This window comes from Chionomys nivalis, chromosome 1 (assembly GCF_950005125.1).
Source record: "Chionomys nivalis chromosome 1, mChiNiv1.1, whole genome shotgun sequence".
Classification (NCBI taxonomy): Eukaryota; Metazoa; Chordata; class Mammalia; order Rodentia; family Cricetidae; genus Chionomys; species Chionomys nivalis.
In genome coordinates, this window is record NC_080086.1 from 154,908,760 (window position 1) to 154,931,507 (window position 22,748).

At 43.1% G+C, this 22,748-nt stretch overlaps 4 non-coding genes across 4 annotated transcripts; 1 reads left to right on the forward strand and 3 right to left on the reverse strand.

The window, feature by feature from the left end:
* Positions 1 to 12,145: 12,145 nt before the first annotated feature.
* Trnac-gca (transfer RNA cysteine (anticodon GCA)) lies at positions 12,146 to 12,217 on the reverse strand. Its single transcript has one exon. It is a non-coding gene; the product is annotated as a tRNA-Cys (tRNA).
* Positions 12,218 to 15,142: 2,925 nt separating this feature from the next.
* Trnac-gca (transfer RNA cysteine (anticodon GCA)) lies at positions 15,143 to 15,214 on the reverse strand. Its single transcript has one exon. It is a non-coding gene; the product is annotated as a tRNA-Cys (tRNA).
* Positions 15,215 to 17,021: 1,807 nt separating this feature from the next.
* Trnac-gca (transfer RNA cysteine (anticodon GCA)) lies at positions 17,022 to 17,093 on the reverse strand. The gene has a single exon. It is a non-coding gene; the product is annotated as a tRNA-Cys (tRNA).
* A 4,098-nt stretch (positions 17,094 to 21,191) lies between these two features.
* Positions 21,192 to 21,263, forward strand: Trnac-gca (transfer RNA cysteine (anticodon GCA)). Its single transcript has one exon. It is a non-coding gene; the product is annotated as a tRNA-Cys (tRNA).
* The last annotated feature ends 1,485 nt before the right edge of the window (positions 21,264 to 22,748 follow it).

The window sequence follows — 22,748 nt, forward strand, 5'->3', positions numbered from 1 at the left end:
TAAACTGAGGAGAATCTGTCATCATGTCCCTGTGTGAGGATGCCAAAGAGGTCACTAGTGCTTTAGTGGGAACCCAGGGAAAGTGAAGAGACAGACCAGGTTCACAGGACGAGCTGATGGGGTGGGTCGCAAACCTTTTCACTTGAGAAGTGATATGGGAAAGACAGCAGCATAAGGATGTGGAGGTACTCCTATCAGACAGCCTCAGTCTTCTCAGTAAGGAGGAAACAAGGCTTCCTAAAGAGAACAAAGGAGATATATGATGCTAAAGAAGAAGTCAGGACCACGAGGGGTGCACCCACCCACTGAGACAGTGGGGCCGATCTATTGGGAGCTCACCAAGGCCAGCTGGACTGTGACTGAAAAAGCATGGGATAAAACCGGACTCTCTGAACATGGCGGACAATGAGAGCTGACGAGAGGCCAAGGACAATGGCACGGGGTTTTGATCCTACTTCAGGTTCTGGCTTTGTGGGAGCCTAGACAGTTTGGATGTTCACCTTCCTAGATCTGGATGGAGGGGGGAGGACCTTGTTCTTTCCACAGGGCAGGGAACTCTGACTGCTCCTGGGACTGGAGAGGGAGGAGAAGAGGAGTGGGGGAAGGGGGAGAGGGGCGGGAGGACGGGGAGGGAAATGGGAGGCAGGGAGGAGGCGGAAAATTTTTTTTCAATAAATAAAAAAAAAATTCAAAAAGAAGAACAAAAACAAACAAACAAAAAACAAAAAGAAAGAAGAAAATCAAACTTTGGGAAACAGAAGTGAATTCAAAAGAAATGATATTGGTCAGCACCAGGTGGCATGACTGGGCTGGGCCAGGAGACAGCATCAGTGTCCTGGTGGGCCACGGAGAGAGCAGTGGCCTCTAGAAACTATCGAACCACCAGAGTCTCAGCCTCAGTCCCACCTGCACCTAGAGGAGCGCTCACTGGGACCACAACAGCTCCTGCACCTGGAGGAGTAACCCTTGGCGCTGTGGCCCCATTTACAATGATAGGAGCAAACATCTGAGCCTTGGGCCCATATACACCTGGAGGAGAGATCACCAGAGGCTCAACACTGCCTGTACCTTAAGGAGCTTCCAATGGAGCCACAGCCCTCAACTACACCAATTGGAGGAGGATGGTCCACGCCCTCCCCCAAAGCACAGGCTCCACCTTACCAAGTGGAGGAAAAGTTGCATAGAAAATAGGGTAAGAATACACTCAACAGAGCCGGGCGGTGCTGGCGCATGCCTTTAATCCCAGCACTCCGGGAGGCAGAGGCAGGCGGATCTCTGTGAGTTTGAGACCAGCCTGGTCTACAAGAGCTAGTTCCAGGACAGGCTCCAAAACAACAGAGAAACCCTGTCTTGAAAAACCAAAAAAAAAAAAAAAAAAGAATACACTCAACAAAACAAAGAACAATACAACACCACTAGAAACTAGTGGTTCTACAACAGCAAGACCTCAACATCCCAATGCAGATGAAGCAGAAGAAAACATCATTAAAAATAACTTTATGAAGATGATTGAGGCCCTTAAAGAGGAAATGAAAAATTCCCTTAAAGATGTGGAAGAAAAGACAAACAAAAAATTGGAAGAGTTCAACAAATTCCTCAAAGAAAGAAAGGAAGAAAGAAAGAAAGAAAGAAAGAAAGAAAGAGCAAACAGATGAAGGAAATGGTTAAAGACTTAAAAACTGAAATAGAAGCTATAAAGTAAACACAAATCAAGGGAATTCTGGAAATGAAAAATCTGGGTAGATGATCAGGAACTATAGTTGCAAACATAAATAACAGAGTACAAGAGATGGAAGAGAGAATCTCAAACATTGAAGATACAATAGAGGAAATAGATTCGCCTGTCAAAGAAAATGTTAAATCCAACAAATTCTTAACACAAAATATCCAGGAAGTCTGGACATCATGAAAGGACCAAACCTAAGAATAATAGAGATAGAAGAAAGAGAAGTACAGCTCAAAGGCACAGAAAATATATTCAACAAAGTCATAGAAGAAAACTTTTCCAACCTAGAGAATGAAAGAAGGATATACCTATAAAAGTACAAGAAGCATACAGAACACCAAATAGACTGGACCAAAAAAAAAAGTCCCCTCACCACATAATAATCAAAACACTAAACATACGGAATAAAGAAAGAATATTAAGAGCTGCAAAGGAAAAAGCCAAGTAACATGTGAAGGCAGACCTATCAGAATCATATCTGACTTCTTTTTTTTTTTAATTTTTTTTAATTTTTTTCTTTTTTTTTTCCATTTCCCTCCCCTCCTCCCAAATAATGCCCCCTCCCCCCACTTCCCTCCCCCTCCCCCCACTCCTCTTCTCCTCCCCCCACACCATTCCCCCTCCCTCTCGATACTGAAGAGCAGTCCAAATTCTCTGCCCTGCGGGAAGACGAAGGTCTTCTATCTATGTCCAGGAAGGTGAGCGTCTAAACAGGCTAAGCTCCCACAAAGCCGGTTCATGTATTAGGATCGAAACCTAGTGCCATTGTCCTTAGCTTCTCATCTGCCTTCATTGTCCGCCATGCTCAGAGAGTCCAGAATCAACCCATGCTTATTCAGTCCCAGACCAGCTGGCCTTGGTGGGCTCCCAATAAATCAGTTCCACTGTCACAGTGGGTGGGTGCATCCCTCATGGTCCTGATTTTTTGCTCATGTTCTCCCTCCTTCTGCTCCTCATTTGGACCTTAAGAGCTCAGACCGTTGCTCCAAATTGAGACTCTGTCTCTACCTCGATCCATCGCCAGATGAAGGTTCTAAGGTGATATGCAAGATATTCATCAGTATAGGATAGGGTCATTTCAGGTTCCCTCTCCTTAGTTGCCCAAGGTACCAGCTGGGGACATATTCCTGGACACCTGCGAACCCCTCAAGAGTCAAGTCTCTTGCCAACCCTAAGATGGCTCCCTTAGATAGGATATATACTTCGCTGCTCCCATATCCTTCCTTCCTATATCCCAACCATCCCAATCCCCCAAGCTCCTCCCATCCTCCCCTTCTCATGTTTCTCATCCCATTTCCCCTTTGCCCCATGCCACTTCACCCGCAAGTTCCCAGTTTTTGCCCTGCAATCTTGTCTACTTCCCCCTCTCCATGCGGATGACTATATGATTTTCTTTGGGTTCACTTTCATATTTAACTTCTCTAGGATCACAAATTATATGCTTAATGTCTTTTATTTATGGCTAGAAACCGATTATGAGTGAGTACATCCCATGTTCCTCTTTTTGGGTCTGGGATACCTCACTCAGGATAGTGTTTTCTATTTCCATCCATTTGCACGCAAAATTCGAGAAGTCATTGTTTTTTACTGCTGAGTAGTACTCTAATATGTATATATTCCACACTTTCTTCATCCTTTCCTCCATTGAAGGGCATCTAGGTTGTTTCCAGGTTTTGGCTATTACAAACAATGCTGCTATGAACATAGTTGAACAGATACTTTTGTCATTTGATGTGGCATCTCTTGGGTATATTCCCAATAGTGGTATTACTGGATCTTGGGGTAGGTTGATCCCAAATTTCCTGAGAAATCGCCACACTGATTTCCAAAGTGGTTGCACAAGTTTGCATTCCCACCAGCAATGAATGAGTGTGCCTCTTTCTCCACAACCTCGCCAGCAAAGGCTATCATTGGTGTTTTTGATTTTAGCCATTCTGACAGGTGTAAGATGGTATCTCAAAGTTGTTTTAATTTGCATTTCCCTTATCGCTAAGGAGGTTGAGCATGACCTTAAGTGTCTTTTGGCCATTTGAATTTCTTCTGTTGAGAATTCTCTGTTCAGATCAGTGCCCCATTTTTTATTGGGTTCATTAGCATTTTAAAGTTTAGTTTCTTGAGTTCTTTATATATTTTGGTGATCAGACCTTTGTCTGTTGCAGGGTTGGTGAAGATCTTCTCCCAGTCAGTGGGTTGCCTTTTTGTCTTAGTGACAGTGTCCTTTGCTTTACAGAAGCTACTCAGTTTCAGGAGGTCCCATTTATTCAATGTTGTCCTTAATGTCTGTGCTGCTGGGGATAAACGTAGGAAGTGATCTCCTGTACCCATATGTTGTAGAGTACTTCCAACTTTTTCTTCTATCAGGTTCAGTGTGTTCAGACTAATATTGAGGTCTTTAATCCATTTGGACTTGAGTTTTGTGCATGGTGATAGATATGGATCTATTTTCATTCTTGTACACGTTGACAACCAGTTCTGCCAGCACCATTTGTTGAAGATGCTCTCTTTTTTCCATTGAATACTTTTAGCTCCTTTATCAAAAATTAGGTGTTCATAAGTTTGTGGGTTAAAATCAGGGTCTTCTACTCGGTTCCATTGATCGACTTCTCTGTTTTTATGCCAGTACCAAGCTGTTTTCAATACTGAGGCTCTGTAATAGAGTTTGAGGTCAGGGATGGTAATGCCTCCAGACAATCCTTTATTATATAAGATTGTTTTGGCTATCCTGGGTTTTTTGTTTCTCCATATAAAGTTGATTATTGTCCTCTCAAGATCTGTGAAGAATTTTGATGGGATTTTAATGGGGATTGCATTGAATCTATAAATTGCCCTTGGTAGAATTGCCATTTTTACTATGTTGATCCTCCCTATCCAAGAGCAAGGGAGATCCTTCCATTTTCTGGTATCCTCCTCAATTTCTTTCTTCATTGACTTAAAGTTCTTGTCAAATAGATCCTTTACTTCCTTGGTTAGGATTACCCCAAGATATTTTATGCTATTTGTGGCTATCGTGAAGGGTGATGCTTCTCTGATTTCCATCTCTGCTTCCTTATCCTTTGTGTATAGGAGGGCAACTGATTTTTTGGAATTGATCTTGTATCCTGCAATGCTACTAAAGGTGTTTATCAGCTGAAGGAGTTCTTTGCTGGAGTTTTTGGGGTCGCTTATGTACACTATCATATCGTCTGCAAATAATGAAAGTTTAACTTCTTCCTTTCCGATTTGAATCCCTTTGATCCCCTTATGTTGTCTTATTGCTATTGCTAGAATTTCAAGCACTATATTAAAGAGGTATGGAGAGAGTGGACAACCTTGTCGTGTTCCTGATTTTAGTGGAATAGCTTTGAGTTTCTCTCCATATCTGACTTCTTAATGGAAACAACGAAAGCCAGAAAGTCCTGGTCAGGCATTATGCAGACACTAAGAGACCATGGATACAAGCCTAAACTACTATACCCAGCAAAACTTTCACTCAGCATAGACAGAGAAAACAAGATATTCCATGACAAAACTAGATTTAAACAAAACCTATCCACAAATCCAGTCCTACAGAAAGTATTAGAAGGAAAACGCCAACCCAAGGAAGATAGGCAATAAACAATCCCACATGAGCAAATCCCTAAGAAGAAAAACACACAAACATAACACCACCAACACTAACAAACAAAAATAATAGAAACTAGCAATCACTGGTCATTAATATCTCTTAATATCAACGGACTCGATTTGCCTATAAAAACATAGACTAACTGATTAGATATGAAAACAGAATCCATCCTTCTGCTTCATCTAAGAAACATACCTCAACTACAAAACAGATATTGCCTCAAAGTAAAGGGTTGGGAAAAGTTTTTCCCAATCAAATGGACCTAAGAAATAAGCTGATGTAGCTATCCTAATATCTAACAAAACAGACTTTAAACTAAAATTAGTCAAAAGAGATGAAGAAGGTTATTTCTTCACAGGAAAAATCTGTCAAGATAAAGTCTCAATTCTGAACATCTATGTCTCAAATACAAGGACACCATCATTTGTAAAAGAAATATTACTAAAGCTTAAATTACACATTAAACACCACACAGTAATAGTGGGAGATTTCAGCACCCCACTCTCACCAATGGACATGTCTATCAGACAGAAAGTTAACAGAGAAATAAAGGAACTAACAGATGTTATGATTCAAATCGGTCTTACAGACATCTATAGAACATTACATCCAAATATTTCTTCTTCACAGCACCCCATGTAACCTTCTCTAAAATTGACCACATACTCAGTAACAATGCAAACCTTGACAGACAAAAGAAAAAAATGAAATAAATCTCTGTATCTTATCAGATCACCATGGCTTAAAGTTAGAATTCAATAACAACACTAATAGAAGAAAGCCCATAGACTCATGGAAATTGAACAGTGCTCAACTGAATCACATTGGGTCAAGGAAGAAATAAAAAAGAAATTAAAGACTTCCTAAAATTCAATGAAAATGGCAGCACAACATACCCAAACTTATGGGACACAGTGAAAGCAGTGTTAAGAGAAAAGTTCACAGCATTAAATGCCTATGTGAAAAAGCTAGAGAAATCCTACACTAGTGAATTAACAGAACAACTGAAAGCTCTAGAACGAAAAGAAGCAAACTCACCTTGGAGGGGTAGATGGCTGGAAATAACCAAACTAAGGACTAAAATCAATAAAAACAAAGAAAGCAATACAAAAAAATCACTGAAACACAGAGTTGCTACTTCAAGAATATCAGCAAGATTGACAAACCTTTATCTAAACTAATCAAAGAACAAAGAGAGAATATCCAAATTAATGAAATCAGAAATGAAACGGGGAATATAACAACAGACATTGAGGAAATCCAAAAAATTCTTTAGAAGACCACAGAGAGCTGGCAAGATGGTTCAGTGGATAGGGGCACTTACTGTCAAACCTGACCATGTGAGTTTGATCCCAGTAACCCACATGATTGCTTGATAGTGACTGTCATAAGCTGCTAGAACCGTAGCCTTATACATTTGTCCTCTGATCTCCACACATGTGTTTTGGCACAGGTATGAGAACATACAAAAATTAATGTGATTTACAAAATTTTTATGGTCAAAAAATGTGTACCTAGAATTATGCAGCTGGACTCAGTATAGATGGTTCCAATTTTATTGACAATGTCAGAGCATCGTACTCAGGAAGCAGCCAAATACGTGCCTCCTTCTCCCTGTCAGTACTCATCACGTCAATGTTATAGTTTCTTCACAGCCTGTCTGATTTGGTGCTTACTGACCTTGGCATTCACAATGAACACAATGAGTCTTCTTCATGGCTGACTCAGTGTGTTGTGGGATAAACTTTCTGTAGCTATGAACATGTATCTTTGACAAGGTGCCTTCTGATTGGTTTAATAAAGAGCTGACTAGTCAATAGCTACACAGGATAGGCAGGATTTCTGGGGAGACAGAGAAGAGGAGATAAATCTAGGTGTACAGAGATACCATCAAGACACAGACCTAGTTGCACATACAGAATGGAGGAGAGGTTAAAAAAAAGCCACATTACAGAATATAGATTAATAGAAGCAGATTAATTTAATTTATAAGAGCTAGTTGGGGACAAGCCTAAGCTAAAGGCCAAGCTTTCATAATTAATAAGAAGTCTCCATGTTGTTACTGTGTGCTGGCAGCACCAAAAGAAAGTCTGATGAGAAAGCATGCTACGTCAGTGGTCAGGGGATCTTGATGACAGCATAGTGATCAAACTCATTTCCCCCATGACATTTTTAGGAGGGTATTTGTGCTTCCTTCGGAGCTACAAGGCTGTCAGAGGTAGGTGACTTGGAACTCTTCTTCCTTTTGTGGCTAAGGACACCTTTCAGCCCTGCCTTCTTATCTCCCAAGGCCTTTACTTCAATCTGAGCTTTGCTAGGGGTAGGAACTGCCTTTTTATTGCTTTTGGTGCCACCTTGGCAAAAAGCATAATTTAATTTTTAAAGAAAAAAGAAAACTACAGACAAAAGCCTTAATTGGTAGGTCCATAGTGGGTCAGTGAAGCACAGTGTAGCTCTGAGATCATGGGCACATGAAAGAAATTGAGGTGAAACTGTAGGTTTCCATTTCCGTAACAAGAAGAGACAAAAATGAAGGGTTGTACTTAAAGATTGTAGTCTAAGATAATGAGAGAAAATAGCTACGAAAGAGTATCAGGCACAGGTTGTGTGGTGATTTTTGTCTTCACTGGCAGCTTATACTGGGCTTAGAATCACTATGGAAGCACACCTATGGTGTGTGTGTGTGTGTGTGTGTGTGTGTGTGTGTGTGTTTCCAGAGGGGTTTAACAGAGCAGCAGGCTGAACTATCCCACAAGCTGGGGTCTCAGACTGGATGAAAAGAAGAGAAGAGAGTGAGCTGAGCATCAGCCTCCCTCCCTCCCCCACCTCTCTCTCTGCTTCCTGACTGTGGTTACCATGTGACTGGTTGTCTCACCACCATCTTATTGCTATGTCCTCCTCCCTTTATTGACTGTCTCCTCAAACTGAGCTGAAATAAGCCCTTCCTTCTTTGTTTAATTTTTTAATGGTGCTTTGTCACAGCAGTGAGAAAAGTAACTAATGTAGGTTATGTGTTAGGATTAGACTTGGCTGCAAATTCCAAACTCTCAAAATAACCAGGAACCAACCAACCAAAGGTACAAACAAGCAGACAAACCAAAAGCTTTTTTTTCTTGCTCATAAGAGTCCAATTACTGAAGCCCAACAGTAAATATTATATGGTATATATACTATAGAGCTATATAGTAAATGTATAGCATATAAATTATAACATATAACTATATAGTACAATAACATCTTTTGCCCCTTCCCTTTCCTCCCTCCAATTTTTATATATTATATAAAGTATATAAACATAGACCACATGTAGTTATATATTTCTGTATTTTTTATAAAATACAAAGTATATGATATATAAATACTATATAATTATATAATATAGAACTATATAGGATGTTTTATATATTATGTATTTGCTATATAAATATAGTATAAATAAATATACTATATATATTATAAAAATCTAATAGTAAAATAAGGAATTTTAAAAATGTCCCTCAACCCTTCTGGTCTTCTTATAGTTTATTCTGGCACACATATTCCCACTACAGCTCTCAAGCACAGACTGTCTGTCCTTGGAGATCCTCTGCCTACTATTCCAGTTCACAAAAGGAGGCCTTAACATTAGGTCTTAACATTGCTGGGGATAAAGCAGAGCAAGTAAGGAAAGTGTGACTTGGGGACTGATCATAAAATTGTCCACAAACTTTAATCTGAGTTCCAAATATGGGTGAGAGTATCACTGAGGATTGGGAGGGTGTGGTGCACAGAGATGGAGACACCCTCAAAGGAGGAGAGGTGCCGAGGGCTGGCAGGGAGCCAAATCTGGATCCATGAGGGACAGCAGAGGAATAGGAGCAAGAAAAGGAGGTACTTTCTCTGCTTGAGTCTGAGAGAAGAGCTGACCTCTTGGAAAGCTAGATGTCATATATGTAATGAGGCATAAAACAGGGATTCAAGAGAAAGGTAAGTGGCTGGAAACTATCCATAGAACAACTGGAGTGCTAGCAGAATCGGGGAGGGCCTCCAGATCTAAAAAAGCTGACAAATCTTTTTAGCATCAGGAAGGGCAGCATGGAACCAGCATCCACTAGTTGCAGACAATGCTCTGAGTGTTTATGAAACTGAAAAAATAACAGTCACATCCATGCAGGACAAAAACACTAAGTAAATGTTCGCATAAATGAAGCCCCAGCTTTATGGAAAGGGGGTGATCACTGAAGACCAAGGTTCTATTGTGGCAAGTCCTTGCTCTTCTGGTGAGAGAGGTCACAGTACACAGAACATACACAGCTCAGTGAATCTAAGAGCTGCTAGCTGTAGACAAAACCTCCAGGGAGATGAGACATGACCAGGCTCTGTCATGCATGGCAATTTCTCTGGCATTCAGTGCAGAGATCAAGACGCCCTTGCCCAAATGGCTTTATTATAAGCACCCATGTTTGACACATGTGTGTTACAGATTTGTTTATACAAATCCAAATTAGCAAGGAATATGTTCAAGATCGTTCTTTGAAAAGATGATGTGTGAAGGATGGTAAAAACCAGGAGTGTACCTCTGAACTATATTCTTTCCGGATCACAATGTGCCCTGAGATTCTTCTATCAAAAAAGCCATTTGTTCTCCAAAACATACAAACCTTTAGCTTTTTTAGTTTTGAGATGGCCAATATAATGCCTCAATCCCTTCTGCGGAATTTTGCTTTCAAAGCTTAAACAAGACACAAAATTGCCATCGACTGCTGCACAAACTAACAGAAGAACTTGAATCACACATCACCAAGTTGCTGTTCAACCCTCTGCAAATCCTTTGGACTTACAAGGCCTCTCTCACTAACCCAGAGGACCTCCTACCCAGGATCAGAGGGTCAGGTGTATCCCATCCCAAGGAATCCTGGATAAAAGGGGGAGACTCTACAAACCAAGTTTGCTAGAAAGCAGTTGCCCCCAGAAAACACTGGTGCTGGCTGCTCGTTGGTGTTGTACACACAGATGCTGGAGACATAAGCAAAGGTCCAGAGCACAGATGCTAGGCACACAGATGGGGATGATGCGGCCTGTCCTGAGAGGCTCTCGGGAAGCTCTGTAAGGCTTGTTCCCACTTTATTTGTGGTCTGGAAGCCACTGGGAAGTTTTCATGGTGTCTGAGCCCCACCCTAGATGTTGTGGTTTAACTCTTCTAGGAGAAAGCCTGGGAAATGGACCTTCTATAGACTCTTCAAGTGATTATAATTTGAGGGTAAAGAACCACAGTAATAAATCCCTAGGCTGGGCGGTAGTAGCGCACGCCTCTAATCCCAGCACTTGGGAGGCAGAGACTGGTGAATCTCTGTGAGTTCCGGGACAGGCTTCAAAGCTACAGAGAAATCCTGTCTTGAAAAACCAAAAAAAAAAAAAAAATCCTTAGAATTTACTGTTTCAAGGGAAAAAAAATTGTTTTTGGAAAAAATATTTTAACACCAGTGTCTATTAATAAAAAGAAATTAAATGTGGGAATCTATGTAAAAGGTCAAAACTAGATCTGTGTATGGGTTACCTGAACTTGATCCCAAAGGTGGCTAAGTGTAACTAATGCCTCTTTAGTACCTCTTCAACCTTGGTTCCACATCCAAGATACCTTTGTGTTAATGATGTGCTGCTAATAATTCAGAAATGGACAAAATTTCTACATTGGTGTCTCCAATTCTTCTTTTCTTCTCCAGCTTTGACTAGGCCAACACACAGACACACACACACACACACACTCATGCATGCACACAAACTCAGAGTGTGGTAAAGGAATTGACTTTGACCTGAAGAAGACACTGTAGGTTCACAGAAGAGATTGGACAAGACTTTCTGGTCCTAGGTTGTTGATGACCCTCCCATGAGGCTCAGAGAGAGCCTTCTACAAGATCTAAGTGTTCAGGAAGATACTATCACATTCCTTGATTTATTCATTCAGCAAACACCTAAGTGGCTTGCTAGTTTTGGGACCCTGTCATCAGGGTTGGGTACAAATACACATGTAAGACATTGTCCTTTCACTTCAGAAAGTTTATTCTACATGGGAGACAAATAAAGAGTTTCCATGGAGGGGGCAGGAGCTGAAGCACAGGCAGGGAACTGGAAGCGAGGAGCATCCTGTCTGGGGCTTCAGAGGGGTTTCCAGAGGAGATAACAGCAAGGGCTACAGGAAGTTGGTTCTACTCCAGACTCCTATAAGCTCAGTTTCCTACAGTGAGTGAACCTCCTGATCACAGCCTTAGAGGACAACCTCTGCCTCAACATGCGTGACTGTGACCTGGATGGCCTGATAGAATCCAGCAAACAGGTGAACAAAGATCAGTATATAATGTGACAACATCCAGGATAAGGAACAATGGTGGTGGAGCCTGCTCATTTGTTTCCTGGCCACACGGACTCCTGAAATAATCACACAGAAATCTGTATTAATTGAGATACTGTTTGACCAATAGCTTAAGCATATTTTTAGCTAGCTCTTATATCCTAAACTAACCCATGTCCATCTGTGCATCACCACGAGGTAACCAGCAAAGTTTCAGCGGATTCCAGTGGAGGTGTCTCTCCAGTGGCAGCTACATGGCTTCTCACTGACTCCGCCTTCTTTTTCCCAGCATTCAGTTTAGTTTTCCCACCTAACTCTACTCTGTCCTATCACAGGCCAAAACAGCTTCTTTATTCATTAACCAATAAAAGCAACACATAAAGAGGACTTCCCACACCATGACAAGGTGGGTGACACAAGTTTTATTTGGATCTTCTTGGGCAACACAAGACATTTTATGATCTGGCATATAAAATAGATCCTAGAAAGGGGGCACCTGGATTTGAACCAAGGACCTCTTGATCTGCAGTCAAATGCTCTACCCCTGAGCTATACCCCCACCTGCTTATTAATGTCTCACAGGCACTCAGAATCTGCATGGCTGCTCCCTGACTGTTAACATCACAGGTACACTTGCCAGTGCTCTGCCATCATCTGCCTCCTCCTAGGAGGCCCAGCCCTGCGCTGCCTCTGCACATGACTGCCCTGTCCTCATGAATAACCAGCATCCTCTTTCCTTAGATCCTAGCTGAGTCAGGGGCAGTAAATTCAGGAGGCTGCTGCTACAGTCTTCTTCAACCCAACCAAAGGAGTCACGTGCGAACACACTGACTGCTTGGCTGATTGGAGGTGAGTGGGATACAGGAGTGGACAAAAGGGAAAGTTCTCTGTCCACTGGAATCTCCTTGGTCAGATTCTCGGGAGGGACCTGGGGTCTGATGTGTCTCTCGCAAGCTCTGTGGACAATTCTGACTGACACACTATTTGGTGTTATTCCTTTTTCCCCTCTGCCTTTCAATGCAGTAGATGTGAAATAAATAGACAACGATTAAAATAAGAACAAATAAAGCACTCTTGCTTAATAACTGAGTCAAAGCAGAGTCCAGGGATATGACAAAGGACTCTGGAGCCATGGGCACTAAAGCATGACACAGGACAGTGGTTGCTAGCATATGATCAGCAGGTGACAGAGTCTTGGACAAAAAGTTCCCGAGTTTTACCTTTGTACCTGTGTAGACTCCCATAGCACAGGCCACCTGCACTGCCCTGCCCAGGGATGTAGTGTACAGGTGACTTCTCATCTCCAATGCTCTCAGGGACCTGAACCACCGCCTTCAGACAGGACTCTATTAGGCTTGGTTTATCGTGTCCTTCCTCATAGACCTATCTCAGAAGCCCATCATCCACTTCATGTCCAGCACACTGCAGTGTTTGTATGGAATGAGGGAGAAAGAAAGGAAGACACCCAAGATAGCCAGGTGGCCTCCAGACAGACAGACACAGAGTAAGCAGGAAAGTAGGACATACAGACTGAAAGGAAAGTAAAAAGTCCAGAAGCAACATGTAAAAGAAGAGAAACGTGTTCAAATAAGTTATGAGAGCTAGTTAGGACAAGCATAAGATAAGGCCAAGCATTCATAGCTAATGTCTCCATGTCATGATCTGGGGGCTGGTGGTCCAAAAGAAAGCCTGCTACACTCCTTCTCACTCTGGCCCTCCACTGAAACTTGTACTGGGAACCTTTTCTGTGCTTTTCACCCTCTACTCTCCTGCCTTATCATTTTCAGGTCCTATACTTGAAAGAAAATCTCAAAATCAGAAAGAGTTTTAGCCCCATGCTTGCCCCAAACCAATGAATGTGTCAGCATCAGCAAGGACCAGATACAGAGACTCAGAGCTCTGCCCTTAGGCTGCACTAAAGCAGGATCAGGTATCTCTGCCATGTGGACCCTTCCTTTGGAAGAATCAGAATGAGGCCAAAAGACCACACAAATGCCAAGGATGTAAGAGAGGACCCCAGTCAAATTAGTAGTGTGTGAAGACACAACAGGAGAGGATATCAAAGAGGTTATAGCACAACTTCTGTGATTGGCATAAGATGATCACAGAATGCTTCTATTTGGGAAAATATTCATTCAAATATTATCTCATAAATTTACTTCTGATATATATTTCATCTATAGAACAAGACTTTCCTACAGTAATAAAACCATTACACCAAAACCAGGCTCAGAAGCCTCATTGGTGACTTTCTTCAAATATGTAAAATATCAGAAGATTACCACTGTTCAATGCACTGTAGAGCCAGTACAACCTTAATATCTAGTCTTCTAGAATGTGTATGTGTGTGCAAATGAGCTAACTATTTTAGATAAATGTTTTCATGTCATTAGGAGTAGAAAGCATGCACTTGGTGTTTGGTGGCCACTAACCATCAACCTACCCCCAGGGATTCATATGAATATTCCAGAAGATCCCTAGATTCAGCAGTGGATCTTCCTAGACACTGTCACTCGGTACAGAAAAATATCCCAGTAACGGGTCACATGAAACAAGGAACTTGTCTTTCAAGTTTGGGGAGATCAATAGTTCTTTAACAAAAGACAGGGACACTGTGACCCCAGCACTATACTGGTACGATTCTCTGTTTGGGCTTAGGGAATCCCAGTCTCTGCAAAAAGAGCTGAGGTCATCAACACAGTGCTTGTGTGGGGTGTGGGAGAGGGTGTGGGAGGGATGTCTGCAGTTCCTTCAGTAAAAGCTGCATGCAGAGGAGCTGTCTATGGTATGCAGCAGAGATCCAGCATAGTCCGGCTCTGTCTGGCCCTTCAACTGAGCTGTGGCAACAGCTGCCAAGAACGTCTGGATCTTTGGTAGGAAGTTTATTCCAAAGAGTAACATTTAAAGCACAGGCATATGACTGCCACAGCACAGACACTAAGTCTTTAGAACAAATGACTGGCATCATGAGCCACCACTATGTGCAAACCAGTCCCATGAGTAGCCCATTACCCCTGTAATCTATGGAATCCATATGATTTATGGCTTCTATGCATCACCTATGACAGCCTGAGATCCCACATTTCCAGCTCTGATGAACCAATTAGATGTCCTTACCTATCACAGAACGGGCATAGTATCCCCTACTGCATTTTCTTTAGGGTTCTTTGCCTGATGACCACTGCATCCATGTGCTGACTTCCATAATCTGACTGAAAACCACCAATAGTTGTTTATACTAAAACGTGACTTTTCTAGCTTTAGGGAAGTCACTCTGTGTTGAGGTGAATCGATCAAATGAAGACTTGATCACCTGATCCAATGCACATACATAGCCAGCTGTCATGTTCTTACACTGGTGAGGGATCTGATGGGTGATAGCAGAGTTCTGCACTCTCTGGGTGAATACCAAGTGATGTGAGACAAGAGAGAAAGTAGGTCTACACTGTGAAAGTGGTCAATTGTTTCCAAAAACTACATGGAAAGGGGGCACCTGGATTTGAACCAGGGACCTCTTGATCTGCAGTCAAATGCTCTACCCCTGAGCTATACCCCCACCTGCTTATTAATGTCTCACAGGCACTCAGAACCTGCATGGCCACTCCCTGACTATTAACATCACAGATACACTTGCCAGTGCTCTGCCATCATCTGTCCCCTCCTAGGAAGCCCAGCCCTGAGCTCTCTCTGCACATGACTGCCCTGTCCACATAAATGACCAGCATCCTCCTTCCTTAGATCCTAGCTGAGTCAGGGGCAGTAAATTCAGGAGGCTGCTGCTACAGCCTTCTCCAACCCAACCAAAGGAGCCACATGCAAACACACTGACTGCTTGGCTCATCTTTGGAGGTGACTGGGATATGGGAGTGGACAAAAGGGAAAGTTCTCTGTCCACTGGGAATTCCTTGGTCAGACTCTCGGGAGGGACCCGGGGTCTGATGTGTCTTGAGCAAGCTCTATAGACAATTCGTCACACTATTGGGTGTACTCCATCCCTGATCTATACTCCCGCTGTTACCAGTGTACGCAGTTATTAAATTTCATCTGTGTGGTGATAAATTCTGACTATAAAGTTAAATTACAGATGTTCTCAGACCTACTTCCCAGAAGCAGCCAGACCTGACTGGTGAGATGCCTTCCTCAGCTCTGCAGCAGGCCTGGCTTATCCTTTTTTTAAAAAGTTTTGGTTTCTTTTCTCATACAATACATCCTACCATCAGTGTCCCTCCCTCCACTGCTCTCAGTCACCCCACCACCCCTCCCATCCATGAGAACCACTGCTCCTAAATTTCCCTTCAGGAATGAGCAGGTCTCCCAGTGATATCAGCCACACACAACATAAGAAGATGCAATAAGATGAGGCACAAACCCTTGTATCAAGGCTGAACAAAGCAACCCAGTAGGAGAAAAAGGATCCCAAGAGGATGCAAAAGACTGAGAGACACCTGCACTCCCACTGTGAGGAGCCCCAAAAACCCTAAGGTTAACAGCCACAGCACGTATGCCCAGGTGCTAGCACAGGACCCTGAAGGTCCATGATTGTAGCATCAGTCTCTGGGAGCCCCAGGAGCCCTGATTAGTTGATTCTGGGGGTGTGTTCTCCTAGTGTACTCCAACCTGACGCCTACAATCCCCCAGACACCCTCTCCTCCTTCCCTGAAGACCGAATGGGCCGTCACTCAGGGTTGTCACAGGGCCCCAGATGGCACTGCCAACTGCACCACTGCAGGTCCCTCTCTCCCTGCACCACTGCAGGTCCCTCTCTCCCTGCACCACTGCAGGTCCCTCTCTCCCTGCACCACTGCAGGTCCCTCTCTCCCTGCACCACTGCAGGTCCCTCTCTCCCTGGTACAGCAGCTGAGCAGGGCTTTAGCCTGTGAGGATGAAGCAAGAAAGCAGTGGCTCTGGAATGGGACGAAGCTCACATGGGTAATGTCCACACTCCACAGAAAGTCTGGTTCTTGAATTTGTCTCCTTAGTTCTGAACTCGTGTTCTCTAGACAGCCATGGAGGGAGATAATTTATGATTTCGCTTTACTTTCTGGTCCCTAGACACCAGCTGTTTGTAAGCCTGATATGCCTGGAAAATTCAGATGAATTCTCCAACATAGTCCTTGCCCTCTCGTTAAGAACTCAACTAACCAGATATACAGGATATATGTAGCAAGAGTGGCGACATTGAATAAAAATAGGAGGGACATGGAGAGTGGATCAAGAGATGGGAGGCACCCATCCATCCACATGATGACCTGACCTATATCCCCCAGCTCTGTTGAGGGCCATACAAAAGTGGAAAAATACAAGAAACATAGGAGAGAATATGGATGATAACTCCTTGGGTAAAATGTAAACAAACGTATGGTAGGGGGCACCTGGATTTGAACCAGGGACCTCTTGATCTGCAGTCAAATGCTCTACCCCTGAGCTATACCCCCACCTTGTCAGAGATGTTTTATAAGTGTTTTTTACCTCCATAGTCACACCCAGCATTCCTACAACTTATACTTTCTGCTTAGCAAGACCAGCACTGCTGCCTCCACCAGCGCATCCCAGACAGGTCCCTCTCCTGTTCCACTTTCTCCAACTCTGCTCCCCTGTTCTCATGTCAGCACTCCCCTCACACACACACACACACACACACACACACAGACACCCCTGAGCCTGTGAGAGCAGCACAGCTGGAGACAGGTGGATATAAGGACTACAAAGGACTTCAGATTTACGTGTCTGCTTTCTTCAGTTATATACAAGCTCTCAGTGTGAAGACACCCTGCCTGACTTCTCTGGGGAACTATGTGATACCGGCATTTGAAGACATCTCTCCATTCCATGTATGATGTGTGTGTTAGACCCTGAGGGTAGCACCTGGGTAGGTGGTGAAGATGTCTCTTCAGGCCTGAGCAAGTCATCAAGGAACTGTGGACAGCTGTCCTGTGACAGGACACAGAGAATCAGGTAATTCTGAAGCTGTGACCTCTACCTGACCTTCAGATCTTTTGTGACTGACTACACAAAGTCATTGCGAAATGTTTATATAAAAATGTGTCATGATTCAATTATTTTGAAAAGTTGTTATTATTTTAAAGAAAAAAAAAGCCATAATGCCCCCTCAGATTATTGTCTTAGTATTCCTATCACTCAAAAGGGGTTAGCTGTCTCTTCTCTGCCTGTGCCCTTATGTAAACTTCACACAGGGTGGCAGGGATAGCGTCAGTAACTGACTTGCAGATGGAGTATAATTTCCATGGCTCCCTCCATTCTTCCTTTCCCGTTACATTCATGCCCAGCCTTCAGCTGGACGTCTGTCTATGTTTCCATCACGATGATCTGTGAGCCCTGTGTGTAGCTGACGTGTGCCATTCTGAACAGGATGAGGATGTCTGGTAGAAGGTTTGTTTACTGTGAGTTAATGGCAGTCTGATGTCTAAATTGCTTTGTTTCCTTAAACATCTACATCTTCCACCAACCTTGAGTTCTCTGGGAAGTACTTTTCAGAGGAATTTTCCATACATAGATCAACAGACATTGAACATTTCTATTTCTGGTTTCCAGGAGTGACCTGGGCTCCAGAGCCCTTGCCCCCAAAGGTCTGCTGCACTGTAAAGACCCTGTGACTTCCTTCACCTTCACATGACCTGCTTCTGTTCCACCATCTCTTTTGTGTGCAAGTCTCTCTTTCCCAGATGCCAAGTTCTGGATGTTTAACAAATTGACATTCCTTTTGGGAGATGAACCCCTTCTGTGAGAGGTGAATAGGAGTGAAATTTCTAGACTTTGTATTTGTGATAAGACCTATAACTCTTCCCACACACTGTACTGATGGTCTATATATTTAATTTAAAATTTTTCATAGAAAAATGTCATGTTTTGATGAGAACAGCCACCATAGGTTCTTATATTTGAATGGTTGGTCCCTTCTCAATGAACTGTTTAGGAAAGATTACGAGGTTTGAACTCTTTGGAGGAGGTGTCCATGGGGAGAGGCTTTGTGGTCTCAGAATCCCATATCAGACCCAGTCCTACTCTCCGCCCCCTGCTTGTGGATCAGATGTAAGCTGTCAGTTACTGCTCCAGTGCCATGCTGCCACCACGCTTCCCACCATGATGATCATGGACTGACTCTCCAAAACTGTAAGCATGTACCAATTAAATACTTTCTTTATAAGTTTCCATAATCATGGTGTGTTTTCAGGTATAACAACTATATATGTAACACTGTATTAACACAGAATATGAAGTGAGAAATTGATATCAGGGCTTAAGTTATTACTTTGACAGACCTGACTATGTCACTTGTTGGAGGATTTCGGAAGATGTTGGACTTTGTATTACATAAGCAATTGAATGCTGTAAGTGGAATTTAATGGGCCATGCTAATAGGAGCTTAGAAAATGGTAGTGCTCAGAGCAATGTGGTTGTAGAGGTTCAGATCAAACAGCTTTAGAGAGGAGAAACATTAGTACTCTCATATTTTGGCAAAGAATGTTGTCACTTTTTGCCCTTGACGAAAATCCTGCCAGAAGCTAAACTGAAGAGTCTTGGACTGATGTTGCTGGCAGAGGAGATTCCAGGACATCTTAGTGTTGACTGTCACGTGGTTATTACTGATCACTCTCATGCAGATCTATAATGAAAAGAATAAAGAGGACAAAACAGAATACAGCATGGATGACAGTGTTCCCTTGAGTCATCCATCACCTTTGGCTCTTACAATCTTTCTGCCTCCTCTTCAGCATAGACCCCTGAGAATTGAGTGGAGGGGCTTGATGAAGGCATCCAATTATGACTGAGAGTGTGTACCTTATGCAGTTGTGGGTCTCTGTGCTAATTTCTATCCCCTGCAAAGAGAAGCTTCCATGGTGTGGACTGAGTAAAGCACTGACCCATAGGTACAGCAGTATGCCATTAGGAGTCGGGGTATTGCTATGCTCCTTAACAGAAAATTAGTACCGGATTTTCTCCAAGGGCCCGTATCCTAGATAGTCTCAGGTTCATGTCCATTTTTAGCAAGGTCAGATATGTGTTCAATAACTTGGAATGGACCTTATACCCAGTTTTTAAAAAGTTATGGTTATGGTGGGTGGTGAGAGCACACGTTTATCCCAGCACTCTGAAGGCAAAAGCATGTGGATCTCTGAGTGTGAGGCCAGCCTGGTCTAAAGAGCAAGTTGCAGGACTGCAAGGACTACACAGAGAAACCCTGTCTCAGAAAAACAATAAATAAAAATAATAATGAATTAAAAGATGTGGTTATTCCCATAACATTCATGTCACTATTGAAGCAGAATGTCTTGTAGGCAGGTGGCGGTTACAGTCACAGGGTTTGTATCTGATGATTACCTTTCTCCTCTGGTGCTATGTGGAGTACATTACAGCACCATGATGCTTGTTGATATGAATGAAGAAGTTTAGCACCAGCCTAATATCTCCATGATTCACAACGTAAGTAAGTGTTGTCTTCAGAGAATCAATCTACCTCAAGATTGAGCTATCACACGCTTAAGTATCTTTCCAAAGGACTCTCCGTCTTACTGAAGCGATATTTGCTCATCTATTTTCATTGTGTCTCTATTCATAAGAGCCAGAAATAGAAAACGCCCTAGACATCCATCAGCTGATGAATGGATAATGGAAATATGGTATTTCCACAATGGAATATTATTCACCCGTTAAGAAAAAGGAAGTTAGCCGGGCAGTGGTGGCACATGCCTTTAATCCCAGCACTCGGGAGGCAGAGGCAGGCGGATCTCTGTGAGTTCGAGGCCAGCCTGGTCTACAAGAGCTAGTTCCAGGACAGGCTCCAAACCTACAGAGAAACCCTGTCTCGAAAAACTAAAAATAAATAAATAAATAAATAGATAGATAAATAGATAGATAGATAGATAAATAAAAAGTAAAGAAACATGAAGTGTTGGTAATTTCAGGAAAATGGAGCTAGAAACACCTATCCTGAGTGAGGTTCAAAGAACACAAGTGACAAATATTCTATGTTTTCTTATATGTGGATGTAAGCTTTTAAACATTTGATCTATGAGTTACAACTCAAATAACCACAGAGGTTAGGTATCTATTAATAAACCATAGAGTGGGACAGGATCTTCAACTCCTCCCCCACCCCTGTACATCCAACCTTTACACCCCAGGTTCAGGTCCTCTGATTTGTGCTATCCCACGCTTCTGGGTGTAGAGCCATCAACTGGAATACTGTTGGCATACCACAAGCCACATCCTTAAAGAAAATGGTTTTTTCTCCCTCATAAGCCATCATTGCTTAAGATCCAACCCTTTGAAATTTACATTACAGGTGGGAGAGTGGATGAGATGAATGCAGGCTTCCATGAATTGGTGCTTCCGTCACAGCTGTGAACTAGGATAGGAGGGCGCTGGCATGAGGAAGTGGCAGACAGGAGTGCAGTTGGCTCAGGGCTGGGCCTCACAGGAGAAAGCAGATGAGAACAGAGTACTAACAAGCACATGTATCAGGGAGTGGCCATACAAGTTTAGAGATGTTTATTAGATATACATAAGCAGATGGGGGCATAGCTCAGGGGTAGAGCATTTGACTGCAGATCAAGAGGTCCCCGGTTCAAATCCGGGTGCCCCCTTCCTATGTCTCTTTTAGAGACAAGAGACCAAATCTGATATTGGTTAACACAGAGGCAACAAATGTACTGTGTTCCCCTGTGCTCTGTGTTCTGCTCAGGCCTGGTCCTTGTTCTATTCTCTGAGAGGAGCTAGTACAGGACTCTCAGTGAAACTGTAAGGAAATGTGTTACAAGTCTGGATTGCAGAGATATCCTGCTTTATCTGGAAACTAGGTTATACTTAGAGCTGCAATAGGACAGCTCAGCCCTGGATGAATGGTGTCCTGACTACTGGGAAGCCAGGCTACCTGAAGCTGAGTTGCACTGGGGGATGGTGTCCCCGCAGGGCATACCAATCCTGCTCTTCTCCTGGAGAGCCACCATAACACAGCTCTGTTCTGTTACCATAAGGGAGCATTCTAGCAGAGCTATCTGCTTCTTCTCTGGTCCAAGATGTTACATCTTTTGCTAACACTCTGCTACAGGAGAAGCCCTCGCAAAAATGTAACAATCTCCTCTAGCTCTGATGAAAAGTTGTTACTTTTTCTGCTTGGCCTTGCTCACCCCAGCTCATGAGGAACTTCCTAGTCAGATTCATTTGTTCTGCTCAGCCTTGCTCAGGTCCCCTAAAGGAGCATCTCAGCAAGGTTTCTCATCTCAGTCCCCTTAGGAATGTCCCAGCCAGGTTCTTCTATTCTGCGCTCGAATATGAAGATTGTCACCCAAGACTCTTTTGAGAAAGAGATATATTTGGGAAGGAGGAGAACAGGAGACTGGCTGTCTCTGTCATGGAGGGATAAATGGAAGCCCTTAACTGAACAGGCAGAGAGGCTAATATAGGACTTCTTAGGGGCAGAGTTTTCCCAGGGAGCAGAGTTATTGGTTAGTTTTTCCCTGCTCAGGGATTGGTTAGTTTAGTTGGTCAGGGGCAGAGATGGCTCTGATTTCATGGTCAAACTGTGTTTCTTTTACTGGTCCTTTTAGCTTTTCGACTCTAGTCTTAGGACCAGGGCATATTTCGTTCACTGACTCTGATTCTGGGTTCAGAGTCAGGGTGCTCAGTGATTGGTTGGTCTACTGCCCCAGTTGTCCCTTTTACCCTACCGAGACCATTCCAGGTAGCACTCACATTGTGACACAGGCTGGCCTCCAAGGATCTGGAAGGCTCCATCGCTGCAGGGAGTCAGCACGGAGGAGTCCTATGAATATGGGGAACAGGATTCTTCCTCTGGCAACTTCCAAGAGTCAGCCCCTTGGGAAGTCCCTCCTGAGCCCCCAGAAGGGCCCTCCTTATATGATGTTCCCCCAGCCTGTGCTTTGATTCCTGCTACTTCTGAGGAAAGACTTGGATCGTAGATTTGTCACCAGTTGAAACTAAGAAACGGAAAAAAAGAAAATGACTGACATCTTTGTGTCCTCAACATGGCTCATAGAGACCACAACAAAGGAAGCTCCATGGTGTTTGTTGAGTAAATAAATGATGGTGTGAAATAAAGGGCACCCTCC